We start from the raw sequence: 13,617 nt of genomic DNA on the forward strand, positions 1-13,617 counted from the left end.
CCCTCATTTGCATGGCAATAAACGTCATCATTTATTTGAAAAAAGATGAAGGTCTTAGTGGGCGATATATCTTGAAACCGTCATTGCTCTGATTTAGATGATTGGCTACACCTGTATGGTAATAGTGCAGGTGTTGAGGCTTTAACTTGGTCCACCTGCATGAAGCTTCTTTTCATTTCATCGTGTTTTTATATTTAGAAACTCTCAAATATTTCTTCAGCAAGATATACACAGTCGAGCCTGCTTATAACGAACCTGAGCCTGACACGGCATTCGTTCGCTGTATGCCGAAGTTCGTAGTAAATGTAACACAGCATTTAAAAAAGTTGGGAGTGAAAACACAAACAATTTTTGCCCCAAAAAGTCCGTGATGCACATCTTTCATAGAGCAGAAGTGAAAAGGGCGGTCTGGAGTTCATTTAAGGGAAGATGCTACTCGAAGACACTTTTTTTTAATATTCACCCTAGAGCAATGAACCTTGAACTGTTTATGGATTTTTTATGCTGATTTCAAATATATAATTAGTTTTCTTGCAAGTTACACACTTTTAGCTCTGCAACATGACAAAGTGAAAACCTTGACCCTTTTGCTCTCCCTCTTTTCATCCCTAAACTTCTGTATTTTTTACGATTCATAGCTCATAATGCTTTAAATAAAGTGTAGAGTGCAAATAACTAATTAGGAAGCACATACAAAAAAAGTAATACACGTGAAAAATAATAGACGTAAAAAGTCCATATTTCACCTACCCTAGTAAAGATATACATACAATTTTTTTATTATACAATAAAATATTAAAATTTAAACTAGATAGCTGCATTTGTCATACTTTAGAAAAAATTTTTGTAAAATTTTATGCAGATTCGAGCACTTGAAGTGCCCGAAAAAGGAGGGGCACATTGGAAAAAATGGCAAAATTTGTGTTTTGAGAAAAAAGAGTTTTAAAGTTAAAATTGAGTTTTTATTTATGAAAGATATCATTAAATCAGATGAAATTTGCTCACCAAAAAGAACAATCCTTCTTGTAGTGGCCACTGCGACTAAAATACGCCAGCATCATGAGTTTGTCCCTCTCGGCTTTTTCGAGCCAACTCCTCACAGACATTTCGCTCACAGACAGGGCCATGAAACACTTGCCAAACTTCCGCTCCATCTGGCAGAGCCTTGTGCCAACTGCAAGCTAGGAAGAAGTTCGACAGGACTGCGAAATCTAAACTAAGTCCAGTGTCATGCCATTTTGCAGCCATGCTTGTGCCACATACCGTCGTACATAATGGCAATATCGTCTTTGCTAATTTCTCTCACTGCGAGCTCTTTCGACCTCTCAAGATTAGTGCTGACGTCATCTATTGCCGCATCAAGAAGTTTCCGGCTGACGGGTGTGAATGACTTTTAATGCATTGGCTTTTGCAAGCCAACAACTGCCGCAAATCGGACCAGCTGCTCGTAGCTTATTCCTACAGAGCGCGCCGCACAATGGCTTTCACTTGCAAGCGATGCTTTTTTTCATTCATAACGGAGATAATTGCACGAGAAAAGCATTGTTCAGCTGCGCTGCTCGACAAGGCATAGACCCCGCAAATAGGTTTCACAGCACATACAGGCGTGCAGCGGTCAATGGCAGTCCCCGCTTCGTACCATGTGATAAGCCAGTCGCGGCTCTCAAAAAACATGCAGAAGAGTGCTTCTTTTTATTATTTCTTGCACTGCATCAGCGAGAGAAACTGTTGGTATTTGAAGAGTGAGGCTCGAATCTTCGACTCATGTGATCAACAATGGCGAACGACGGTGCATTATCGGCAGCAAAGTGCTCGAAGACTGCACACTTTCGACCTTTAATAGGCACCTTGTGCTCTTTAGATGCAATTTTAAAGCATTTCCAGTAAAGCATTTCCAGTTAGGTCTCGACCTGTATTATTTTTTTCGTAACAGTAAAGGTACTAATCTTATCGAAACAGAGGAAAATAAAAAAAATCGGTAATTTTGAAAAAAACCGGTAATTTTGAAAAAAACTCGCATTTTTGGACCCGCATCTCCCCTTAAAACGGCAGGGTGCTGGTTCGCCGAGGCCCATGGCATAAGCTGCATGAGGCACTGGCTCCAAAGTTTCGTAGTTCTCGCAATCCGATTCCTCCGAATCGCTCTCGCCACGTACCTCATTCCCAATGCCCTAATCTCTGCACGGTTCCACAGTGTCGGCATCATCATCGGCCGTAATTAAACCATCGCTACAGATGTCCCACCCGCTCTTCCAGGTAGGAGTCGATGACGCACTGCCACAAATCGCTGCCGGAGTGATCCTGTTTGGACGCTTCAGGCTCGGCATCAGGCCCGACGTCGACGAATCGGCTTCGCGAAAACAGTTTCTCGCGCATGTAGCCGTCACTGCCGCCCACGAAATATTCACTACAGCTAAATACCAGGACCCCCAAAGCAGCAAGTTGGCTGCCAGGTGGTCAACAGCTCTGAGTAAGCGCTCCGCAATGCAGCACCTAATGCGCAGATTATGCTGAAGCCAAGCAGTCACACTTTCAACGTTTTGTTGAGCGGCAGGAAAAAGCGTGCAAGTTCTCCCGTCTGCCATCCTGACCACTCACGCACACCAAGAGGGAGAAAGACGTGAACATGCGACACAAATGCCAGAACGCGTGGAACATCTCTGGGCCCGTTTCTAGTCAGAAAACGAAACTAATTCGAGCCACTACGCTGGCGTCGGTCGCGGAGCAGTGGAGACGAGCGAAGGGGCTGTGATCAAGAGAGGACAGCATACTTGCGAGAGAAGAAGGACAAGAAGCTGCGATAGAGTGAAGAGAGGGGAGGATGCGGTGGGAGGGCGACCTTGAAAACAAAAACAAACGGGAAGGAGGCAGGTTGGGTAGCTTGCTTGAAAGGTCCGCGAAAGGCGCAACTAGTACGTAGAAAAAATTGAGAGTGCCTGCGCGCACAAAAGTAAAAGCACGGCCGCCTGGATCGGTGCGCGCGGCAATGTTCGAAGAATCGGCGGCCGTGGCAAAAAAATAGTTTTGTTGCACCGGCAGGTTTGCGTGGCCCCACGAACTTCGATATTTTGCGATTCGTCGATTTGCGTTCCGTGCAAATTACAGCCGTTCTCGCGGTTCCGCGTGGGTGCGAAGGGCATGCTGAGCCGAGCGCGAAGTGAGCGAGAACAAGTCCTTAACACGAAACGAATCATAAATTATCAGAGTTGGTGGGGTAGCGTACTCGCGGGAACTAGACGCAGACTATCAGATACAGTCGGTGGCCGACGATGTTGGCAAATGGTGTGTTACCAGATACCAGAGAGAATCTGCTCATACACCGGTCTTTGCGGAACATAAACCTTAACGTAACGTAAACTACCTGCTGGGTAGGCTTTACGTTTGCGGTCATATCTCGTAAATCTACTTTCGTTCGTAGGAACTCGCAATATCCACTTTGCAGGAACTCCAGCCGCCGAGTCAAAATAAGCCGAAGTGCAAGAGCCACTAGCGATGACATTATTGTGGCCAGATTATACTAAAGCTACAATGGCCTATAACATCAAAATTGTCAACGTATGAGCCCCCGATGGCTGGATAGGTGCTATCATCTGGCGGGGTAAAAAAAACCAGGAAATCTCAAAATTGTTATTGCAGAAACATCGTGCAATGTACGTCTGGAATGAAAACTGCGCACTGGCGTTAATTGGTATGAGTTACCATTTTAATCATTTTCAGCCCAAAACATTGTGTAAGCATACGTCTGTATACATATGTAAATGTTCACACACGACAAGCGAAAACGTTCAAAAACATGCGTTCTGACTTGACAGTAAACGCAAACGAGCATCTGGTAATACGTTAACGTAAATAAGTATACATACAAGCTAAAAGCCTCTATGCGATCGAGTGTACCTACGAAGCGAGCTAGCGAGCTAGCGGGGTCTGGAATAGTGTGCGTGCATGCGAATATGAGACATACGACTGTCAGAAAACAAATGAATTGTTTTATTTCATATTTTTCACCGTTGTACCAATGTTTTGCCCTGTAAATTGTCTTGCGCGAGTGAAACGAAGGACAATAGCTGCAAGTTCCACTGATTTCAGTCCGATCTGGGACTGAGACAAGGGGGGCCCAGCCGAAACTGGACACCAACCAAGCGGAGTTTGTTCTGTTTGCTGCACTTGACTCCGGACACGTTCATGCGCAGAATCCAGTTGCTGACCGACTTCGGATTGTCGGTGAAAAACCTGCACCTTAAAAGTGATGGCAACTTAATGTTCTGCCCCCCTGCCGCGACAGTTGGCACAAGTGTGGCGCGCATCAGATGAAGCAAACGATCGAAGAAGTGACGCGCGGACGAGAATGCGTCATGAAAACTTGCGCACGCACATACCACCGCCTGGTGGCGCTGCTTATACCAAGTTGTGGCGTCAGGGTACAGTAGGAACTGAAACTAGCTTTTAGAAGCATCCTGTAATTAATTTTTGGGGCGCACTCACACTTACCGGTATGTTTCCTATGCTCTCGAGGGCTTGGTCTATCATTTGACGCAAAAAAATAAGTGTAAACATCTGTGTCAGTGCCCCTTTAAAATTCAGCTCTAGAGGGTACTTGAAAACCACCCTAGTAGGTGAATGATGCATTCGAGAGGACGCAAAGTGAGACAGTAATTATCACTATCAGCTGCCATATTAACTAAGATTGAACAATGAATTGTTTAGTGGCTGTAGCAAGCGGCAATGTTTGTATTGAAAAGTTAGTGGCAGTCATGTTTCTGCTCAGTTCTGCTTGGAAGAATTCTTGTAGATTGTGTGTGTTCTGAGATATGTCGCTGCAAAGTTGAATTGAGGTTTGCATGATTTCGCATGCAAGGTGGTGAGCACTGGCACAAAGCTCTTCCTCGATAGGCCGTAGCTACTGCATATGGTGTGTTACCTGATAATGTCATAGAAGGCATAGGCAAAGATAGTAATTACCTTCAGCTACCGACTGGCAATATCAAGCAATGCCTGCTTGAACTTCACATCAGGGAGAAACATTGTGCCGATCCTCAACACCTTGCGTGCATAATTATGGAAGCTGCAATTAAAGTTTGCAGTGGCCTATCTCAAAGCTCAGACAAGCTAGAATTCTTCCAAGTGGAACTGTGTAAAAACACGATTGCCTCAAAGTTTTCATTACCGACATACTCGCTGCATTCACTAAATAGTTCATTATTCAATCTTGTTAATCGGACGGCTGACAGTGTCTCCCTAGATTTTGTATCCCCTGGGATACATAACCCACCTGCAAAGGCTGTTCTCACGGACCTCCCAGTGCTGAATTTTAGGAAGGCCACAAATATTTTGAACACTTGGTGTGTGTGCACACATGAGTGGGCATGTGTGTGTGTGTTTATTTTTGGGTGCCTTTCAGAACACTTCAGCACTGACCACTTTGTAATTATGGGTGAGGAACAAGAGCGAAATGCTTGCAGAAGCAGGAGCCCTTCTAGCGTAATCTGTTTGCCTGCACGTACAAGCGGGAGCAAAAATTTGCAGACCCAGGGATCGCGTGGCAGAATGCATTGACGTGCCATCTACGGCGTGACACCTGCTGCTGTGTCCACGCATGTCTCGTCGATATCAGGTGGCCTCTCGTGGCGCTTTGTCTGATGGGGTTACGGTGTTTGTAGGTGAAGCGACAACTGGGTGTCGCTATCTGTGCTCCATCGAATCTGTGCCGTTATTTTACCTAGTGGCGGTGGTGGGGCCGTTTCAAGCGCCGGGCTCATGTCGTTTCTTACACTGGTTAATTAGCCTAACTAAGCATAGCTAGCATCATTATAACCTAATGAAGCCAAACATACAGAATTAAGATTTTTCAGTCCAGCTTGCCTTTATCGTGTTAAGCTTAGATGAGCATACTTGAGCTAAAGTAAGCATAGCCAAAGCTAATCAAACCTAGTTGAACATGGTATCCCCTAATGAAGTCAAGCATAGGTAGTCTTAATTACACTGATTCTAATTAAAAGAGCAGTGACATCAAATTTACTCATGTCAAGATTTTTGCGTCAACTAGTAGCTATCGACCACCTAGTAGCAATTCGCGACCTGAAACGCATCTGGGTGAATGAATATCTGTAATATCGATTAATATATCCGTTATCGAACGTGGTTCAAAATGGGTCGAAAGCCCGCTAAATTGTAGTGCTGTCAGCGCTATCTCGCGGCCACGTCGAGGCCGCTGCACAGCTGATGCTGCTTCCACAAAAAAATGGTGGCGTCACCCACACTGGCATTTCGTCTGCTAGGAGCGCACATGCAGTCAGTACAGCTGTGTCTCTGATGATGTAGACTAGAGCCCCTTCATGCTGTTCCGCCGGCTAGGTTAAGTAGCGCCAACTCGTTCTTCCTTTCTCCCTTTAGCCCCGGCCTTGAGAAGGGGCAGCTGGTACTGCCAGTGAAACCCAACTGGTTCACCAACACAGGATTTACCCTGTAGTAGCATGGCGCAGTCAAGCAAGCAAATACTGCTATTCTTCACAGGCGCCCAGTCTCTCGGTTCATTGGCACATGCAAAGTCAACCCACTGGCTGCGTTGAGGTTTGTGGCTTGGAAAGGCATGAAACGCCACACACTTTTCGCTTTTCCTGCGCCTCGTCGTGCAGGGCGGTTCCTCGACATTCTGGCGCGTATTGTCACTCTGAATGATCGTACTCCCGCTGTGGAATCACGTCAAATCAGTTGATGCGACATGATGAATCGCACGCACGCTTCAACACAGCAAGGAGAGCCATTAGTGAGAGCATGGCTGGGAGTCTGCTCCAAACGCACTCAGATCCTCGACGTCATTGTTACTACCGTATCGTCACTCAGGATGGTATTTGTGGAATGTATCACACAGAAAACGTAGCACTAGTGTCGATGTCGCAGGGCAGTCTATTTTGCATTTTAGGGGCGAAGCTCCTTATAGCGGCATCCGTTCGTCCCTCGTAGTCTGTAACAAGTATAACATTTTGACCTCCAAGGTGGTGCCGGTGAGAGACTTCTTCTGTGCGTTGTTGAACAATAAAAAATAGTGCTCAATGTACATGTCAGTGGCTGCTAATGGGGAATGAGAGACAGGAGCATTCGGCTTTTAGTTAACGCGCAGGCTGCGATCACCATTAGCAGCCATTGGCATGTACATTGAGCACTATCTGACAAGAAAGGGTTGCTACGTTATACTCACTGGGTGTAATCTCCTTAGCTTTAGAAAGGTTTAGCGAGCGTTGAGCCGCAGTGCCATGAATACAATGAACTTGTATATACCATGAATGAACTCGAGTTGGTTAAAAATGGGAAGTAGATACGAAGCGCAAGCCGTAAGAAAGTAAAAGCCGAATTCTCCGCCTCTCATTTCCCATCAGCAGCCATTGGCATGTACATTGAGCACTATCTGACTGAAAAAGTTTGCTACGTCATACTCGCTGGGCATAACCTCCTTGGTTTTCGAAAGGTTTAGCGAGCGTTCGGCCGCAGTGCCATGAATACAGTAAACTAGTATATACCATGAACTCGAGGTGGTTAAAGGTGGGAAGTGGACCCGAAGCGCAAGCCGTAAGAAGTGTGCGTGTGCCACCTCTCGTTTAGTCCTTGGAATGTCCGCTGGATGGCGGTGCTTCTATATGGGGAATATATGATGAAAAGATGCGAGATGGTGGTACTTAGAGTGTTGAATAGATGGACGAACGGACACACAGACAGATACATGGATGGGCGCATGAACGGACGCAGGGGCAGATGCATGGGCGAACACAGGGACGGACGCACGAACAGACGCACGCACGGACGGGCTGATGGACGCATGGACGGTCACACTGACGGGCGCATGGACGGATGGAAGCAAGAACGAATAATGGACGGACGAATTCTTCGCCCCACTCTCCATCATTCACTCCGTGGATATGCTGCCATTTTTTTTTCTCTGTAGCTTTTCTACGCTGTTTGACATCGAATTAAAATAACTTCCACGCGACGGATGCCATTCAAATTTGGCCAAGAAGACCTATGCATACCAAGCGATCGAATGATGGGCACGTCTCGATCTTGAAATTTGATGTCAGTGCTCTTTTAAGCTTAGCCTACTTTGCTGTTTTCTTGTGAAGCGAAGTCAAGCTTAGAGAGACCAGGTGAGTCTAGGTAAGTATAGCCAAATCTAATCAGGTATAATTCATCAAGGTATTCCTTCATTTAGCCAAGCATAATTAGCCTAAATAAGGCAAACCTAGTCATCGTCAATTAATTGTAGCAAATTCTCTATGAGCCCTGATAAACCATCAGGGAAGACACTAATTACTCTTTACTGACTCAAAACTAGATAAGCTCATGAAGGTCTAATAAGTGTTGATTGAGACAGAGATGTCTCATTTAGCCACAGATGTCTCATTTAGCCACAGATGTCTCAATTAGGCCTTACAAGGTGTAATTTTATAATTATACATCATCAAATAATTTGGGGGGACAATTCCATCTCCTACACTTGAATAAATCATAATTATCATAATAATAATTCTGCTTTATAGATATAATTTAGCTTAATGAGACTCGACTTGGTCAGAGCAATTAGTATCTTTTGGAGCTTGGGTTCTGTGAGCTGCTGTAGAATTTGACCTTAATTAATTAGGTTTGGTTAAATAAGGCCTCACTTGATTAATTGTGCTCCAATTAGTTGTGTGATGCCATGATCAACCATGCAGAATCAAAATAATTTATGGCTACCCTGGGACCACCTAATTAGCCTAGTTCTGCATAATTAGTGTAAATATGTCATGGGGAACTTTCGATGATGGCTTGCTATGTTAGATCTCAGGCTAATTATACAAGTATACTAAGTATTTTTCTCAATTAGCACTAGTTAGAATAAAGTGAGTGCAATTAGTATCGAGTAATTAGAAACAGGCTTTTTCTGGGCTTGGCTTGTCTGGGCTTATAGAGAATGCAACTTGCAATAATTGGTCATGGTTAGGTTAACCCTACTTAGGCTAATTATGCTCACCTAAACTAAGGATCAACATGATGAACTATGAATAATTAGCTTTAGCTATACTTATGTCAACTCATCTAAGCTTAACTTGGCTTAACATGAACAAAAAAGGCTGAACTCAGGGTAATTAAAATGAGATAGTTATGTTTGGCGTTATTGGTTGATACCATGCTCAACTAGGTTTGATTGGTTTTGGCTACGATTTCCTTGGCTTTACTATGCTCATCTAAGTTTAACTTGGCTTAACAGGAGAAAGGCAAGCGTGGCTGATGAATCTTAATTTTGTATGCTTGTCTTCATTAGGTCATACCAGGCTAGCTATGTTTAGTTAGGCTAATTAACTAGTGTAAGAAACGACAGCTCGGCGCCTGAGCCGGCCTTACCGCAGTTTCTACAAAAATAAATGGCACAGATTCAACGGAACAAAGAAAGCAACACGCAGTTGTTTCGGTTACCAGTGCCGTAATTACGACATGAGAGGCCACCTGATAATGACGGGGTGGACATGCGCAAGGCAGCAGGCCCCACATCAGTATCTGACACATCGATGCATTCTGCCACGCCATCCCTAAAGCCCCTTTATGCGCTTTCTGCCTGCTAGATTAAGTAGTGCCTACTCGGCCTCCCCCCTCCCTTTACATCAGTCATCTCCTTCCGCCAGTGGAAGCCGAAAAGCCGCCATGATATTTCTGCTGCACTTCCGGTTCTTGCACCCACCCCATGAAGGAAGGAAAGCTCACACCACCTGATGCAGCCACCCCATGCTGTGTCTCTACTCTGCTGTCAACTGCGTCGGGCAGCCTGGTGCGCAGCAGCGAGGTGGAATTCTTCACAAGGCAGAAACACAGAGTGTTTATTACCTCGGTGGCAATTTAGTATGAAACTCAAGACAACACTTGTGGGATGAAGAAGGAAATATTTACTTTCTCGCATCAGCAGAAACAAGACGAAAGGAACAAGCCGAAGGAAGTGGCTCAATAACTTCCTTCCGGAAGCTCTGGGACCGGAACTAAGCAGCAGCGGCAGAACAATGGTTGGCACTACTTCAAAAAGCGGCAGTAGGTGGGATGGTGGGGCTTTAGCAATCCCATGGCCTGCACACTTTTGCTCACATCTGTACACAGCAATAGAAAAGCTTAGCAATGCGCAGGATGAAAAGAAAAAAAAAAGCGCTAAAGACAAAACCTAGTGTGTCATGTTCAAGCCAACTAAGTAAAACTGTACATTATTTCCTGAATGTCGCAGGCTTTGATTAAACGGCCTAGATTTATTCATACATTTTTCATTGGGAAAGTGCCTAAATTGTCATCGTCGCCTTTTTCATTATTCGTATTTTCATTATATATATTGGTGGCACAATGGCAATATTACTACGTACATATCATCTTCTACATTTCCTGCCATGTCTACTATATTCAAAGCATTGTGCAGGTGACAATGCCACCTGCCTCCTCAAAACGGATGTCTCATTCACCTGGGGCCAACAGCAAGCAAACGCCTTCTCGTCGCTCGTTGACATTCTCACCAATCCACCAGTCCTAGCACTTTTCGACCCATCTGCCGCCACGGAGCTTCGTACTGACGCCGGTGGCCACGGCATAGGCGCAGTGCTGGCACTGCGGCAACAAGGAATGCACCGCGTCGTCGCGTATGCAAGCCGACTGTTGTTGCACTCAGAACAAAATTATTCGATCGCAGAACGCGAGTGCTTAGCTCTCGTCTGGGCCATTGCGAAATTCCGACCGTACGTGTATGGCCGACCATTCTCAATTATTACAGACCACCATGCACTTTGCCGGCTCTCCTCACTCAAGGAGCCTACGGGACGCCTTGGTCGCTAGGCACTGCGCTTACAAGAGTACACTTTTCCCGTATCCTATAAATCCGGACAACTTAGCCCGTGACATTACCCACCGGCGGGTAATGTCACGGGCTAAGTAGATGCCTGAGGATGACGACGACGAAGTGCTGAGGGGAACGTGCTCGGACTGCAGCGGCGATGTACGCATTTGCTCGCCAGTATATTCATCGTGTATACTTTATTCCCCGTAACAATATCATAGTTTTGGGATGATCAACCTCAGATATTACTAATGATGCCGAGTACTGAGTTTGGTTGGTCCAGTTAAGGGGGGACACGGACTGTGGAGACCGAAAAATCTTGTAAAAAACTCGTTCTTTTATTGCGTTTTTGAAATCTACAGCTACTAGCACACTTAATTGTGAATTTTATGCCTATAATATCATTAATATAGCCGCTAAGACCCTTTATACGGCGCTTTCTAGCTAAATCTCAGCCAAAATCGACATTGAAATCGCACATTTTCCATGACGTGCTCCTGCCCTTTCATGTGTGCCAGCGCGACCCGCTTGGTCTCATTTGAGAGAGCCGTCTTTCGCCTTCAAATTCCCGCCAGAATGGGTCCAATTCAACCATTGGCAGCTTGTAAAATGAGCGGCAAAAGTAAGTATCAGAGTGCCTTCCTATTCGCTACTTCGCGCACGCGACTTGAACTTGCCTCCCTATTGGTGGAGGCTTCTGGCTTGGTCTGCGTCAGGTATTGAGGCATGCGTTCATGTGCGCCATTTTGCCTCAGTGTCAGCGAAGAAGTTTCACGATGTCAAATCCTGAGCCCAAATTCCGCACGTGGCACAAGTTTGGTGCAAAAAAGGTGCCAAGGACGCTAGTAGTGAATTTCAAGAAGTGCTCCATGATACAGCAAAACCCCCGAGACACTACACTTTCCGTGTCCCATGCCGAAGTTGACGCTACCACGGAAGGCCTAGCTACCGCATCAGTTGTCACGGAGCCTGTGCAAAGTCGGTCAACCGCGGAGCTTTCGAGCAGCGGTCGCGTGCGTCTAGATACTATCTATCGGCAGCAACCTGACTTAGAAGAGGAGCGAGCTAAAGCCGAAGATAAGTTATCGGAGTTGTCGTCCACTGCAGCGACGGAGCGGAAACGCGCATTCGTGGTTGACGATGCTGACGACGCAGCTCGGCCGCATGATGGAACCACGTTCACAATTATAGATTTGGACACAGTGAACAGCACTTTGTTGGCATTTGCAAAGTGCAAGGCATGCAATGGAGAACTGCAGATTGTCCGCGACGACCGAGAATTCGGACTCGCCGTGAAGTTGCGTTTTGTGTGTTCGACCTATGGGGAGACTGCGTCGCTGTGGAGCTCGCCGTGCGTACGTAGTGATGAACGCATGAAACCTTTTGCTGTGAACGTTTTGGCCGCGTATGCCATACAGGCAATGAGGAACAGACAGACCACGCTGAATGATGTGTTTTCGTTGATGGGCATCAGCCGTCGGGGTCTTCACACAAAAACGTGGCAACACTACGTGAAGACGAAGTTGGTACCCGCGGCTGATTGTGCTGCATGCAATTTGACGAGCGACTGCGCGCGGTAGGCTCGCGAACTTTACACCGAATTTAATATAGGCCACATGGGAAATATCGCGGTGTCGTTTGATGGGTCATGGATGACTCGCGGTCATTCGTCGAATATCAGGTCTCGGCACCACCATAGCATTGTTCAGCGGGCTGGTACTTGACTTCGTTGTTATGAGCAACTTTTGTGCTGGATGCGAGTCGGGCCCAAAGGAAGGTGACCCTTCTTATGCAGCGTGGAAGGAACATCACAAGTGTCAGAAAAACAGTGACAAGAAGGCTGGGGAAATGGAGGTTGAGGCTGCCCTCACCCTCTTCAGGAGGTCACTTGAGCGGCACAACCTATGCTACAGCACGGTGTTTTGCGACGGGGACAGCCGCAGTTACCTTGCGCTACAAGAAGATAAGGTTTATGGGTATATCCCAGTGGAAAAGAGGACTGCATTAATCATGTCCAAAAGCGTATGGGCACTGCTTTGCACAACTTGATTGCAAAACAAAAAGGCCCTGGCCTTGAGAGTCTTGGGGGAAAAGGCCGCTTGACAGGAGACCTAATATCCAAGCTCACTAATTATTAAGGGTGGGCTCTGAAGACACACAGTGGTGATGTTGATGCTATGTACACAGCAGTGATGGCCACTTATCACATCACTTCCAATGATGATGGGGCAAACCACACTCTGTGCCCACCTGGTCCAAATTCCTGGTGCAAACAAAATGCAGCAAAGGCCAAGGGGGAGCCCATTCCCAAACATTGTCGAAAGCTGCCTCCACATGTCTTCCAAGCCTTACTTCCCATTTATGAGCGCTTGTCAGACAGAAAGCTGTTGCAACGATGCCAGCGAGAGAAAACCCAAAATAACAACGAATGCCTGCATTCAATTATCTGGGCGCTGGCACCAAAGGAACAACATGCTTCGCTATTCACGGTGGAGGCAGCTGTGGCAGAAGCAGTGCTCAAGTTCAATGCAAGCAATAAAAAGGCATCAGAAGACATTATGAAAGAGCTGAGCCTAACCCCAGCTGGCAAAGCCACAGCCGCATGGCTGAAAAGATCGACGGCGCACAGCAGCATCAGTTAATAAGCGACAAGCAACGGAGAACATGCACCAGTCCCTGAAAAAGCATCACACAGGGACTCATAGTAAATATGTCTACATGCCCGGTGCATACTGAGCATTTTCTAGTGCAGTTATGTAAATGAATGAGTTTTATTTCTTTTTCTC

The 13,617-nt window shown here is 46.1% G+C and overlaps 1 protein-coding gene across 4 annotated transcripts in view; it reads left to right on the forward strand.

Annotated features, from left to right (window-relative positions):
* The window catches only part of LOC119161619 (DENN domain-containing protein 1A), a 155,641-nt gene that overhangs the window by 34,327 nt on the left and 107,697 nt on the right, over nt 1-13,617 (forward strand). The gene's annotated exons all lie outside the window — the stretch shown is intronic.

This window comes from Rhipicephalus microplus, chromosome X (genome assembly GCF_043290135.1).
Source record: "Rhipicephalus microplus isolate Deutch F79 chromosome X, USDA_Rmic, whole genome shotgun sequence".
In the NCBI taxonomy this organism is placed as follows: Eukaryota; Metazoa; Arthropoda; class Arachnida; order Ixodida; family Ixodidae; genus Rhipicephalus; species Rhipicephalus microplus.